The 14721-nt window shown below is 42.3% G+C and overlaps 1 protein-coding gene across 4 annotated transcripts in view; it reads left to right on the top strand.

The window, feature by feature from the left end:
* Positions 1 to 1454: 1454 nt before the first annotated feature.
* Positions 1455 to 14721, top strand: part of TULP4 (TUB like protein 4) — a 251074-nt gene continuing 237807 nt past the window's right edge. Inside the window, exons 1-2 of one of the 4 annotated variants that reach the window (XM_036886750.2) lie at positions 1511 to 1599; positions 9404 to 9496. The gene's annotated coding sequence lies outside the window, so the exon portion shown is untranslated. Of the gene's footprint in view, positions 1600 to 4664; positions 4725 to 9403; positions 9497 to 14721 lie in introns of all 4 variants that reach the window. The other 3 variants (XM_057489070.1, XM_036886749.2, XM_057489071.1) reach the window with 3 other exon arrangements.

Below are 14721 nucleotides of genomic sequence, written 5' to 3'. Positions count from 1 at the left end.
GGGGGGTAAGGTCATGTTGTATATTTCCTTTGTTTTCTCCACAGTGTTAGCATAATATTGAGCCCTAAGCTGAAGCATAATACTCATTACCTTGAATTGAGGGAGGATTGTCTTTTATGTTTAAGGTACTCTTAAGACCTAAATGCAGTTTTATTTTTCAAAGGTTTCAAAATTTATTTGAGGGGCACTTATAAAATATTGTTACCAAACAATGCTGATATTAATATGTCTATTAAGTGCATTATATTTATGGGCATACATGCATGAGGCAAATATCACCATTAAAAAATTACCTTTTGTAGAATAAAAGTAAAGGTAGCACTTTCCAACATTTCTGAAATCTCAAGCATGGAATTTCAGAATTTAAGGACTCTTGCTCCAACTCTTATTTTCTTTCTGACAATCAGAAATTCACAGAAGTAGATATTCTTTAAAGTTGATCTGAAAATTTTGGCAAATTGGCAAAAGAGAGAAAAGTGCTGAACCCTTGCAAAAGTGGCTGCTTTACTTAACTATACAGGGTATCTTACGCTTCAGATCAAGCAAGGATGCTGATCGTTTCTATGCTTAAAAACTACACATATGTGAATAGTCACACAATCAGGAGTGCTATTTCTTTGTACATGATGGAAAATGAAGGACGGATGCACGAAGTTTCCGTTCCTAGCAGGACATCAATTTAATAGAGGGGGAAAGAGGCGGTGAATTCTTTTCCAGACGCGGGGGGAGGTGGCGGCGGCGGCGACGGCGGCGGCGCGGGGCTGCCGGAGTTAAAATACTACCCGGTCGGTCTTTTCTCCCTAAGACCAACTGGAAAAGAGCTACTTTATTTGAAATCACCATTAAAGACGCGTCATGGGGAGCTGCATTGGCTCATAGTACAAGCAAATCTGTGTTTTCTAGGGGCTTTCATTTAAGACGTAATGTGAGAACCACTGCAGGCTCAAATTAAGGCAGGCAGCACACTAACCCTTAGATTCTCGGGTAGGGAGGATTTCTCAGGTCAGTGGGGTTCAAACTGTGCCAGTTATTGCTTGTTTTCATTGTTGCCCAGGCGGTGTAGATGGGGACGTGAGACCAGGACTGCGGGACGTGCGTGCCCGCGTGTGTGCACCTGAGTGTGCGCGCGTGTGAATGAGCGTGTGCACGCGTGCATGTGCGAGCCGAGTGTGCGCTCGCGTGTGCGCGCGGAGTGTGCAGGGGATGGAGCGTCCGCTGGGTGGGCTTCACGAGTGGGAGCAGGTGGCCGGCTGGGCAGCAGCTCGGGCCGGGCCAGGGCGCCAGGCGAGGGTGGCGGCGCCCGGCCCCGGCCCGGAGCGGGCTGGCGGACAGGCGGGCGTCAGCGGCCGGGGCGCGGGTCTCCGGGGCGCGAGGGCGCGAGGCCGGCCGGGGAGGTGCCTGCTAGCCGCGCCGGGTCACGTGGCGCAGTCACGTGGCGCGGAGCCGGGCCCGGCGGCGGCCGCGGCCGAGGGAGGCGGAGACTCGGCGGAGACGCGGGGGGAGGCGGCGGCGGCGGCGGCGACGGCGGCGGCGCGGGGCTGCTGGAGGCGGAGGCGGAGCGGCGCGGAGGAGCGCGGGCCGCCGCCACGGCGCCCGGAGGTGAGTGGCGCGGGGAGCTGTCGTCGCCGCCCCGCGCGGGGAGGCGAAGGGCCGAGCGCCGCCCGGAGCGCCCTCCCGGCCCGGCCAGGCGCCGGTCCCCTCGAGGCGGCGCACGGGCCCCCGGCCCCGGCCAGGCCCCTCTGCTGGGCGCGGGCGGGCGGCTCGGGCGGGCTCTCCCGAGGGCGCGGCGGGGAGCGGGCGGCGGACCCGGGCTGCGGGCGGCGCTTGCTGCTGCTCGCCGTTTTAGCCCTTTGTTTCACGTATAAGAAAATGAGGCGAAAGAGGAGCTTGCTGTGTGTGTGCGTGCGTTCGTGCGTGTGTGAGTGTGTGTGTAAATCAGGAGGCGTTTGGCTTGGAGCCATTTTTTTTTCTTAATTGTGGAGACAGAAAATCCCTTAAAACGGTTTCCCCAGGGAGCCGGGGCCGCGCCCCTCCTCTTCCTCCCCTGCGTCTGGATGGAGTGGGTTTCCCTCCCCGCGGCTGCCCACCTTCTCGTCTCGGTCTGGGTCCCTCTTCCCCTTCCTGCCCGCCCACCGCCGTGGAGCCCCCGAGCAAGCGGGTGTCTGCAAAGCGGCCCGGTCACCTGTCGTGGCAGCTGCATGGAAATGCTGGCGCTTCTGCTGTCTGGTCTGTGCCGTTTCCTCTGGCAAATCACAAAGATTCCGCTTAGGATACCAACCCTTCGTCTTTTCCCTGGGTTTGAAAACAGAGTACATGATGCAGGTTCTGAAGTTTGACCCGCTTGGGCAGTTAAGTAGCGAGAGGTGTCTACTTTTTCCTGTCACACCACTTCAGGGTTGGCAATGTGAAGGCCATCTCGCTTTGTGGAAGGAAATGAGGGTGACACAGTCCTACCGGGGCTGGATGTGACTTACCTGCTAGATTGCTGTGGCGATCAGAAAGCCTTCTAAGCTTCTCTCCTTGGGCTCAGGCACTCCCTTTTGCAGGAGGCTGTTGCCTGTATTTCTCAGTTTGGGGGCTCTTCGTATTTTGCAGCTCAGCGGCATCTTAGGGATACCCACTAGGCAGGTTTTAGAAAAAAGCACAGGTTAAGTAATTTATTTCTAAGCTTTTGAAGAATGTAAAAATCCGGATGGGAGCGGGGGTCCCTTTCTTAGTGCCTCTGTCTCAGGTTTCCGTTTCTTGGTAGGATCTTGCAGGCAAGGCCACTGGGAATGGTGCTGTGTGCCGGGAGAGTGCTCATCAGGTCCCGCAGCACAGATTGCTGGGGTTTGAGGCTGTGATGGATGTGAAGTGACAGGGCACCTTGCACACAGCCACGCTGCAGTCCAGGGAGCAAGAGCGGGCTGGCGGGGCAGTTTGGAAGCTGATCTCAGCATTGTGCCATGATAGCCACAGTCAGACTGGGAGGGTCTCAATCCTCTGCCTGATTTCTTGATAGTTTCCTGTCTTGGAAATGAGTATATGAATAAATTGTGAATAGCCAAATCTAGTGTGTTTTAGTCCTCAATTTAAAGAATAGCACTTAATTTGTGTGAAAGAGGATGTGAATTTCCTTTAAGAATTTTAAGTGCTCTAATTTGATAAGGGCTGTGAAAGTAGCCTTGTTTTCAACTGATGGGGGAGGTGACCGTTGGCCTCTGGAGTTGAAAGTGTGTGGTCCTGAATTAGGGAGTCATACAGTTTTAACCCAGTGAAGCTTTCAGATGGGAGAAGAGTAGTAAGCCAGGATTGCTTCCAGTGCCTAAGAAAGAATAACATAATGTATTTACTACTGTACATCTTAAAACAATGACTTCTTCATTTAGAAAATAGGTGTATCATATTGAACTTCTAGTTTTCAAATAGCCCTATAAGAGTGGCTGTTTGGTTATTCACACTTTTTTCCCCACTAACACTCAAATAGAAAAAAAATTTTTTAACCCATGAAAGGATATACGGTACATGACACCTGCTTTACATCGAACTATCCAACACTGATGCTAAGGTCCAGGAATGAAAGAGTGGTAAAGAGCCGGGAGCCTTCCTTCAGGCTGAGTTTCAGCACTGTCACTAGGTAGGGTATGAGATTTCTTTGGTTTTGCTGTGACTCCCTGAGTAGCTGAGTTCTAGAAGGTTTATGGAGTGCCATGAGCATGGCTAAGCTAGGACATTGTGCTTCATCTGCTTCTACTGCACTTAAACAGTGTTAATTACAGTCTCATGCCTGTTCTCTTCTGGGGCAGAGGAAGACTGATAATAGATCGGGGGGCCCAACTATATATGTGATCCATAAAACGCATTAAAACTTTGAGTAAAACTTCTGTTATGTAACAGTTTGATTTAGTTACTGCATTGGTCCCTCTTCAGGATTCTGCTAAGTATGTTCAGTGTTACCTTCCTGAAATTGTATGTTTGCCCTTAGTGAGACTGTTGAGACTACAGGGAATATGTAATTAAAATGCCAAATTTCTTTTAATTTGCCTGGGATAATGTTCTTTTAGTTGCTGAATTTTAATATGCTAAACATACTAAATTTTTTTGTGGGACAAAATACACATAACATAAAATTTACCATTTTTAAATGTACAGTTCAGTGGCATGTGTGCCACCATCACCACCATCCCTCACCAGATCTTTTCATCTTTCTACCCTGAAGCTTCGTACCCATTAAACGCTAACCCCCCATTTCTTCCTCCCTCAGCTGGCAGCCACTCTTCTCTTTTCTGCTTTCATGAGTTTTAGGTCTTGTATTTTTAAAATAAATTTTGCTTATAAATATTCTAAATTTTAACCTCATGATCAGGAGCTCTCACTAGAGATTATAAATCCCTCTGTTTATTTAAAACAGGAAAACAAATTAGTTATTACTTAATGTACAGTACCTTTTTTAAATTAAGGTATCACTGATACACAATCTTATAAAGCTTTCACATGAGTTACATTGTGGTTTCAACATTCACCCATATTATCAAGTCCCTCCGCCCCACCCCATCGCAGTCACTGTCCATTAGTGTAGTGAGATGCTATACAGTCATTACTTGCCTTCTCCAATTGCACAGTACCTTTTAAAAATACAGGACCCATGGGGGATAAAACTAGTATGTTCGTTACGTCCTTTCTAGGCCCTGTCCATGTGGATAGTAACAGATGGTACGTCTTTCTGACACTGGCAGCCGATGCAGGTGATGTTTTTGTTTTCCTGGTTGACGTTACAGTGGTGTTATGTTTTGCTCTATGGAAGAATGTATGTAGGGCTCACCCTGAGATGTAGATCGCATAGGAAGGGGCAGGGAAAATGTCTATTTCCCTTTATTTACCACTTTCCAAAGCCAGGAGTTAGTTTGCTAGCACCTTCCAGTGATGATGGATGAGGGTCTTTTCTTCCCTTTTCTTTTTCCTTCCTTCCTTCCTTTCCTTCCTCCTTCCCTCCCTCCTTCCTTCCTTCCCTCATTCCCTCCTTCCCTCCTTCCTTTCTCCCTTCCTCCCTTTCTCTCCCCACTTCTCTCTCTCCCCCCTTCTCTCTTTCTCCCACCCCTTTTCTCTCTTTCTCTCTCTCTCTCCGTTTCCCTTTTTTCTTTCAGATCTTTGTGAACTCCTCTATTTTAGCATATATGGTGTTTTTCAGTCCATTTCAGCTGTTGTCCTTTTGACACTCAAATTGCCTTATCTTTGGGCAGATGGGCTTATTCAAGTTGGCCCCAGTCCTCATGGCATGCCTCTCCTGATGTGTGGTAGCATTCTTGCTTTCTGGTATGATGAGATATTCCAGGCTCATCCTGTGCATCTGGAATCAGAACAGACCATTTTTAAAAGAAGAAGAAAGGAGTGACCAGTAAACATACTAAAATACTTAATTTTACTAATAATCAACGAATGAAATTAAAAACAAAAATAAGATAATTTGTTATGGTGTCAATATGTCTCCTTAATGTTCCTGTGTTGAGGCCCTAACCCCCAATGTGGTGGTATTTGTAGATGGGGCCTGTGGGAGATGATTAGGGTTAAGTGAGGTTGTGGGGATGGAGCCCTCATGATAGGATTAGTGCCCTTATAATAAGAGACACCAGAGGGCTTGGTGACCCCCCACATGAGGCATGCACAAAGAGGTCATGTGAGCACACAGCCAGATGGCAGCTACCTACAAGCCAAAGGGTGAAGCCACGGAATGAAACCTGCCTTGCTGGCGTCTTAGTCTGTGACTTCTCAGCCTCCAGGATTAGGTGAAATAAACTTCTGTTGTTTAAGCCACCCAGTCTATAATAACTTTTTGTGATAGCTTGAGCCAACTAAGACAACATTTTTCAATTATTTATTGACAGTGTAATTTAGACTCAATTTAGATCTTAACTGGATATAAAATCATTTGGTAAAGCTTAATATAAAGTATTATATTATGATTACATCTTCTGTTTCTTCTCTTGGTAGTCTTAATATCTGGGCATCTTCCAGTTTGGAATGGGAATAAAGATGATAGTAACTCCCAGTGCTGGTGAAGATGAAGGGAAATGTGTACTCAGTCTCAGTAGAGGTATAAGCTGATGCACTCATTTTAGATAGCTGCAGTTATGTATCAAAGTGTAAAATTTGCATAACCTTTAATCTAGCAAGTCCATATTTAGAAATTTTTCCTAATATTAGGAAAAGCTAGAAAAGAGGTATATATATATATAATAAAGAACTATTTATTATGAATAGTAATGTAGTAGATAACCTTAATTGAGGAATTAAATAAATTGTGGTACCTTCATTGCATGCAGGCATTGAAAATAATGATATGGATCTATCTTTGGAGACCAAGAACTAGGCCTGTGAGGATCTAGGCTTTGGGAACCATCAAGTGGACAGCCTGTTGTGGTTGCCATGGGAACCATCAAATGAACAGTCTGTTTTGGTCGCCGTGGTTTCAAAGACTCCTCCAACTGGTTTCATTCTCCTGTCCTAAGATTCAGTTTTCTTGGATAGAGAATCTGATTGGCCTAGTTTGGGTGGTTTGCCCACTCTTTGGCGTGTGTGTGTGTATGTCAGTGTGTAGGATTGCTCCCAACTGACTTCCCACGAAGACCACGTGGAGTGGTGGAGGAGTCAGAAGGACACTTGGGTGCTTTTTAACTAAGGAGGAAAACATTGCAGAAGACGAGGAAATAAATGCCCACCACCAATGTAGTTTAAATTCAGTTTTTTTTTTTTGCTCAAAAACATTGAATTAATTACCACAGCTCCATAAATGACTGCAAACTCTGGTACTCTTGGGCTTCCTTTTCCCTTTAACATCCCTTTTTGACATGTTAGGCCCATCCCAACCAGTCAACTCTTTTTGGTTTCTTGCTGTCATAGACAATGAAGGGTCAAAATTTAAATTTGGAGTTAGTTATGGATTTGAAAAACTGTGCTATTTTTCTCTTTAAATTTGATTAATTTAAAATCAAATATATTTCTCTGAAGTCAGTGAGTATGGATTGAAATCTTTGTACTTGAGTGCTGTCAGTGATACCCACTCTTGAGTGAAACAGTATTTTAAGAATAGAACAGAAAAGTAGTGATTATGGACAGCCTCTAATAATAATAGCGTAGTAGGTTGTGCATAGAAAATTATTCTGTTACGTGTGCAGTGGTGCTGTGCAGGTAATACAGACTTATTTGAACACCTCTCTCACTGCTATTATTTTTAATCAAAAACATGATTAGAGTCAAATGATGTGAAAGAACATTGAAAAAGATAACATACTAAAATTTAAGATAATAATTTCTCACTTTTTAAAACATGGTGACTCAATTTAAACCTAAATGAATGTGAAAGGATTTGGAGATGTGTCATATGAGGTGTTTCTTGTTGCAATTACTTCTGCCGTTAATTCTTTTGATAGTCTTAACACTTGAACATCTCCCAGTTTGGAATGGGCACAGTAGAGCTACTGGGTTAACATTTTTGATGTATCAGATTTTTCATGTCTGGTTAAAGTTGAGAAGTTGGCCTTTTTAATGAATAAAGTTTATGACAGAAGTCTCATACTTTATTTTTAAGTCTCAGCTATTGATCCCGCTAGTTACTGGTTGGAATGGTAGGTTCCAAAGGTTCTTTTGTATCTGCTTTCAAAAACTGTTGCTCAGTGTCTTCAGATGCCACTTAAATGTTGTAATGGATATCACTGGCTTCAGAAATTTTTCATCCTACTGAATGTTTCTTTCACCAGTTTCTTGCAAAGGAAAAAAGGAAGATTAGTTTAAATTTCTGAGGCAATTACCTCTGATTTGTGTGTGTGGATGATTTTCTCTCTTGGAAGGGAAATCAAGAATCTTTTGTAGGAAACTCTTTCAGTACTAAGTTTTTATCCCGCATTGTATTTTTCCTTCATGTTTGGCTATTAAGAGTATATGTTGCCTCTCTGGGGAACAGAGGGCATTGTTATTCATTGCTATGACAAAAATGCTAGTGTCTGTGGTTTTCAGTAAGTGACAGGTTGAGCTGTTAGTACTGGGACGGCTTTAATATTCCTGAAAAGTTGGTAAGTAGTATTGTTACCATTTGCTGAGAATATACAGGTTTATCTTTGCACATAATCAGTTTCCTAAGCTTCAGACAACCTTCTTAGCCACAAAACCAGATGGACAAATTCAACTCCAATGGCTAGAATATAAAAACATGAAGTTACGTTTTTGCTGTTTGAAAACTCTGGTTGACCAAAGCTGACATTTTAGGCTGCCAGAGTTATTGTTGAGACTCGTTAAATAATCAGAAGGATGAACTATGTATTAATATTTGTCAGATTAGAGGAAAATGCCTTCAAAAAGTCATACCTGGGTTTACCTTATCTGAAAAAGAAGTTTAAGGAAGTTGAATCTTGGGGACAGCCAGGTGGGTAAATGTGGTTAAAACTCAAGTCACATTTTCTTTACAAGTAGTTTGAATCCTTTTCATTTTTGTTCTTGTCATCTTTTCCCATGAAGTGAGAAACCCAGTCTTGTCTCCCTGTGTAGGAAGTTATCTTTTTGAATTAATTTTCTTATATCTGAGTAATAAAATATATTCTGTAATATTTGAAATGCTTGGATAAAAACACAACTTTCAGCAAAAGACAGAAAACTCAGTTTGCTTATCTTATCCCATTAGTAATAATTTTTAATGTTGGGACAGATGTGAGAAGGAAAGTGGCACACATATTGTTTCTCTCCTTACCCAGCGTTGATTCTAAGGGACTTGATAAATTAAGTAGTGTGGGTTGGGGTGCTGCCCAGAATCTATACACGATAGCTTCCTAGAGCACCAATTTCCAGCCTTTTTGGATTTATGGCATCCTATTTGTGTTTGATTTTGCATCTCCCTCCTCCTCACTATTCTAGTGGCTATGACAGCTGGGACTGTTATCAGTGGAAAGCAAAGTGCTGGTATGTGACATCCACAAATTATCACCATAATTCGATTTTGTTGAATTACATCAGCCTTTAATTTTTAACCAATCATTACCAAACCTTTTCTGGACAGTTAACAAGCTGCACAATTACATTGCTATATGGAATAGATTTATCTAAGTTTTTTTATCAATTTACTGTTGGTTTGGAAAATTTTGTGATACCGTGTAGTGAATAGGATTTGTAAATTATGTGTACTTAAGTACAAGAAATGGGATATAGAAATATTATGTACCATTGAAGGTCCCTCCTAGGCTACAAATGCTTTTCTTTACAGGGTATATATAGGAGCAATAATGTTCATACGGTGCTTTGAAATCAGCTTTCTGTGAATTTAATACTTTCATTGTAAACACATAGTGGTCTCAAGGTTGACCATATAGTTCAGAAATGGGGAGAGTATTGTTTTTAATTCTGAGAGCCTTGGGATATCAACTTATCTTCCCTTTCTTAGCATTCTGTGTTTTGCAAAGAACTGTGGACTCCTTGGCTGACAAATCTCATGGAAATGGAATCTCCTTGGCTGTCCTTCATCTACATTCAAGTGGTAAAGTTCTCTCACATGACACAAAAAGATGGCATGTGCTTGGCTTTGGGGAGTTGATCCATTTCTCTGGTGTATACAGGACAGCCAGAACTTTTTGTGGGAGAGAGGGTAAGCAGTGCCACATGAAAGATCCCAATAATCTCTGGAGGTCAGTTCAAGCCAATTACTTTAACTGTTTAATTTTAGTCAGTTATTATCAAACCTTCTAGGAAATTGTTAATAACTAGCAAAACTGGTTTGAGTCGAACTTCCTTTGGTGCTAATGAACAGTGAAGTGGACCCAAGGTGAGAAACCTGAAGAAGGAGGTATGCTGGGGATGTGGATGCATTTACAAATCAGATCATGAATGAACTTTGAGAAGTTAATATTCAGTTTAATTCCTTATCTTCATTTTGCATCTACCTGGCCTTATCTACCATTACCACATACTGTTATTTTGAGAAGTGAACTGTCTTATAGCATAGGGAACTCCAGATAAGTAGGGCATAGAAGTCTGCCTAAGGCTTTTTGGAAGACAATTAATCAACTAGGATACAGACTTTTAGCAACCTAATTTTTATAGTCTAGAAGTTGTAGTCGTGGTCAACTCTATTCTGTGTGAAAAATATTTTGTTTGTTTGGCCTCTGTATTATTTTTTATGTGGAACTTCAGTGTCATATGAGATTCACAATTTTCTGCTCCTCAATTTTAAATATGATAATATGACTAATGTTAATTCTTAATATGATTTCAACTCTGACTTAATGTAAACTGTATGTATCTGGGGACATCTTGAAAGAAGAAGGTAATTCCATCTTATCTGTGGTTTCAGTTACCTGCAGTCAACCACAGTCTGGAAGCAGATGATCTAGGGTCAGAAGGTCAGTGGTAGCCTAACAGTAGGTCACAGTGCCTATGTCATTCACCTCATTTCATCTCGTCATGGAGTCACTGTCATCTGATATGATCACAGGGAGAAAAGACAGTGAGTTCAGCACACTAAGATATTTTGCAAGAGAGAGCACATTCACATAACTTTTATTACAATATATTGTTAAAATTGTAAACCTCTTACTGTTCCCAGTTTGTAAGTTAAACTTTATCATAAGGATGTGTGTGTAGGAAAAACCTTAGCATATACAGGGTTTGCTGCTATGTGATTTAAGGCATCTACTGGGGGTCTTGGAACATATCACCCATGGATAAAGAGGGATTACTGTGTATTCTTTCTCCAAATTCTTTGTCCTCTTCTAAATTTAAAATAACAACCACAAAATTACTAAGACAGGTTGGTTCTAATATAAACTGCTGAGTTAGATGGAGCTATTTTATTTAAAAAGATGCTTTTTCTTTGAATATGTCTCTAGAAATACAAATATATGGGGCTCCTGGCGGGAGGTGACCACCCACCTGTGGCAAATGCTTTTCTGCTTTCTTTTTTCTGTTCACCTGATTGGCTGGTACAGAAATTTGAGTCTAGTTTTGACATTTGAATCTAGTCTTTGCACACCTTAGTCTTCCCAGGACTCCCACTTCCGGTTATGGTTTGACCTATTTTCAAATAGCTAAGTTTAACATACTCAGCTCATAAAGAGGAGAAGGTTTGGGTTCTAGAAGGAGACTGGTTAGGAGTGGTCAGACAAATTAAACAGAAATTAGCTACTTCTGGGGACAACTGCACTGAAGCTCTGCTCTCTCTAGCAGAGCCCCCTAGGGGTAGGGGAACTGGAGGCAGAGGATGGAATGGGAAAAAACATGTGGTTTAGGGAGACTCTGATTTAGAGTTTGGATAGGTCACAGATTCAACATGTGTGAAAGCAGTTGTAGCAGATAGAGCTCCTAGGCAGGTAGCCTTTTATTTTATTTAAATAAAAAGTTTTCTATGTTATGGATACCAACCCCTTTTCTTGTGTTAATGTTACAAATGGTTTCCCAGTTTGCTGGTTTTCTTCAACTCTAGCTCTGTTCAGGACATATTTTGATGTAAGAAGGTTTTAATGTTCAATGTAGTCAAGTCTATCAATCTTTTCTCCATAGTTTGTATTTTGATGATTTGCTTATGCAGCAGCTAGCAGATTCATTCATCCATTCATTCATACCTTGAGGGAGAGCTACAGGGTATAATGGTAGAATCTGGTCTAGTCAGAGGGTCAGAGATGGCTTCCCTGAGGACATGCAGAGGCCTTGGTGAGAGGTCCTTTTTCATATGGAGTCTTGTGTTCCACGTTTAAGGATTTTGGTCTTTATTGCAAGAGCAGGGCCACTGAAGAGTTTAAATATGGAGTATGACAGGAGGATAGTGAGCTATATAGTTAAGCTGCCACTGCTAAAGAAAACCTTGGCTTAACATTCTAAGAGTCAGGTTTGATTTGAGCAGACAGGCAGTCCATGGTTAAGGTGCTACTGATCAGCAGGTACATCCAGAAAGCACAGGAGAACATTTCTGCTTGGAATCTGATGAAATAAACAATTAGATTTTTTTCTTCCTCTTTGCCAGTATATGTATGTGCGTGTGTATCTAAGTGTACACATACACACACACACACAGAGGCAGCTTTCATGTTTTCTAATTTAGGCATAATTTGTGAGCAGTCTGTCATTCTTAGTGTTTGATCATTTAAGTTAAAAAGTTGCAGCCAAGAAGTCCTTGTTGGAGTTATAAAACAGGATAGATGGTTTCACTGTAAATAAAATTTTAAGGATGTATTAATGTGGCTGAAATTGAAATTGAACTTTTAACATCTCACAAAGGTTTTTCTCTAGGTTTAATGCAGTAAGATGTGCTCTAATTCTTGTACATATGGATATATTAGCAAAACTGGATTGCATCCCAGTGTAATCAGGCTTGGAACCTGCCTGAACAGTAGAGAGGAACTGCAATGAAGGCTGCAGTATTCCTGTAATTTTATTAGGATGCAATGGGGTCCCTCCCTAGGCTTATTAATTAGTGGAGTTGTAACGCTCCTTCCCCCCATGCTTTTAAGGATGCTGATCAGTGGGCATCCAGGCAGGATTTTAGTTGTGTTTGGGATCCTTCTGTGTACAGGTGGGAGGGATTGGTGTTCCAGGCGGTGGCAGGTGAGCCTCCCGCCAAGTTGGCATAATGGGAACAGGACTCTTCTGGGTTGCCATCTGTTCATGGCTGGTAGGAAACCAGCAGTGACTTCTGAGGAGTTTATGTTGAAATACTTAAGAATTGGTAATGTTAAGACTGTGCTGATCAGGTATTAGGAGGGGGGAAATAGACTGTGTGGAGTGAGTTTTCATTATTACTAATTTCAGAAGTGCTTGGATTCAGCACTCCCCACCCCACCCAGCAAAAAATCATGGCTCTTTTCTGCCCACCCAAACTGACCGTTTAAGGCAGCCCCAGTTCTGCACTGAGCTGCCCTCCTGTGGCAAGGGAACATGTTGTTTTCCTGACTGTCACATGTAACACCAAGCATAGTGTTTGCTACTGGGGTTCAGTCTGTCTCTGTAATTCTAATGTGTCATATATTTTGTTGTTTTTTTCAATTGTTGTAAGATGTACTTAACAAAACTGACCATTTTAACCATGTTTAAAATGTATAGTTTAGTGATGTTAACTACATTCATATTACCATGCAACCATCGTGATATTTTAACCGAGTACTAGTAATGCCTCTTCTCCCTGTGCCAAATATGTATAAAAACTCATCCACAAGCTCTGTCTAATGTGAAGTCCCTTTGGTTTTTAAGCTGGAATTTGCTTCCTTCCCATATGGGAGCTGGCTAGGTGAAATGGAGGTGTTGTGCCTGCATTTCTCTGGGTTTGGTTTGCTGCTCTGTCTCTCTGGATTTATACTCTCAAGCAGGGGTGTGGAATAGAGGACAGCTCACCCCCCTTAAACTAGCGGCCTTGGTGGGTTAACTAGAGGAGTTGGCCTGTGGCGCTGAGGATGTGTGTGGTTGGGGTTATTGTCTGCCACCCTGCCACAGAAGCAGGATCTGCAGGACTGCCTGCCTCCTGGCTTGCAGACCCAGCAGGTTTGGCCTGGCACCTGGACGGTTCTATCTTGCCGCTTTCAAATCAATCAATGGAAAGGACTGTAGAGCCCCCTATTGAGGGATTCTTGGTTACAAGTGAAAGAGACTAAAGTGAACTAACTTACACAAAAAAGGCAGTTTATTAGAAGTATTCTAGGCTGTCGCTGGAATCTTGTCAGGGGTACAGCTGGGTCTCAGGCTGGTACCCAGAGACTAGACGGGCTTGAGAAGCTCTTCTTTCTTTCTCCCCATCTCTTAGCTTTCCTCAGTGCTTCTGAATTATCTTTTCTGTTACAGCAACCTTGATTCCGTGCTCCATGTGGCTGCTGACACCCATGTTTCCCATATTATGACCCAGGTGTCTAGAAAGAGATTATTTTCTCTGTATTCCAGAATCTCCTGGGGAGAGCTGATGAGTAGTCCTAGGATATGGTGACTCCCATGATAAACCATGGGAGGATGGGAGTTTAAGAGGCCATTGAGTTTCAGCAGAAAGGGCATCCCTGCTATAGTTTATAAAAACTGTGAGGGGCACTCCATAATTATTAACAATTATGAAAGGACCTAGACTCTGAAAGCATCTCAGCTTTGCATTAAAAATTAAAGCAAAACAAAACATACCCCAAAACTAAGCCAAAGCAAAATGCTACTACCACCACTACCAACACAAAAATCCAGTATTTTGATATGAACCTGCTAAACAAATTCTGGAATCACTTTTTCTAAAATGTCTTTTTTAGTAAAATAAATTGTAGCCTGTTTTCATATCAGCATTGTTTGAACCCAGAGAAATTTTGGACAAAGTTTAATTAAGCAAGGTGGAGAAATGAGAGAGATATTCCCGACAATTTGAGAATAAATAAAATAATTTTAAATTAAATTTTATTTTAAGTGCACAGGGAGAGCTTGCTATCAGAAGGAATCCTTTTGTAAGTCTTTTTCTGATATCCACTAATTTAACTTTGTAAATTTGAATCTTCCTCCATCATGTTCACTTAAATCAAGGTGTACCAGTGGGTTGTCCTTTCTTGCTGTCACTATCTCATCAGGGTCACCGGTTCACTGGCAGATCACACACCCCTTTGATTTCTGAGGTCATGAAAAATAGCTGTTCCTCTTTTAGTTGTTTGGTTACACACACAGGTCCCTGTATGAATTTGGCAACCCTCTCTGAATTGGAATTAAGTTGGGATTGAATAAACTGTGAATGGTGAACCTGTTGCAATAATTGAAGGA

This window comes from Manis pentadactyla, chromosome 12 (assembly GCF_030020395.1).
Source record: "Manis pentadactyla isolate mManPen7 chromosome 12, mManPen7.hap1, whole genome shotgun sequence".
Lineage (NCBI taxonomy): Eukaryota > Metazoa > Chordata > Mammalia > Pholidota > Manidae > Manis > Manis pentadactyla.
Note: the sequence above shows the minus strand (reverse complement) of the source record. Positions and strands in the feature narration are given on the sequence as shown.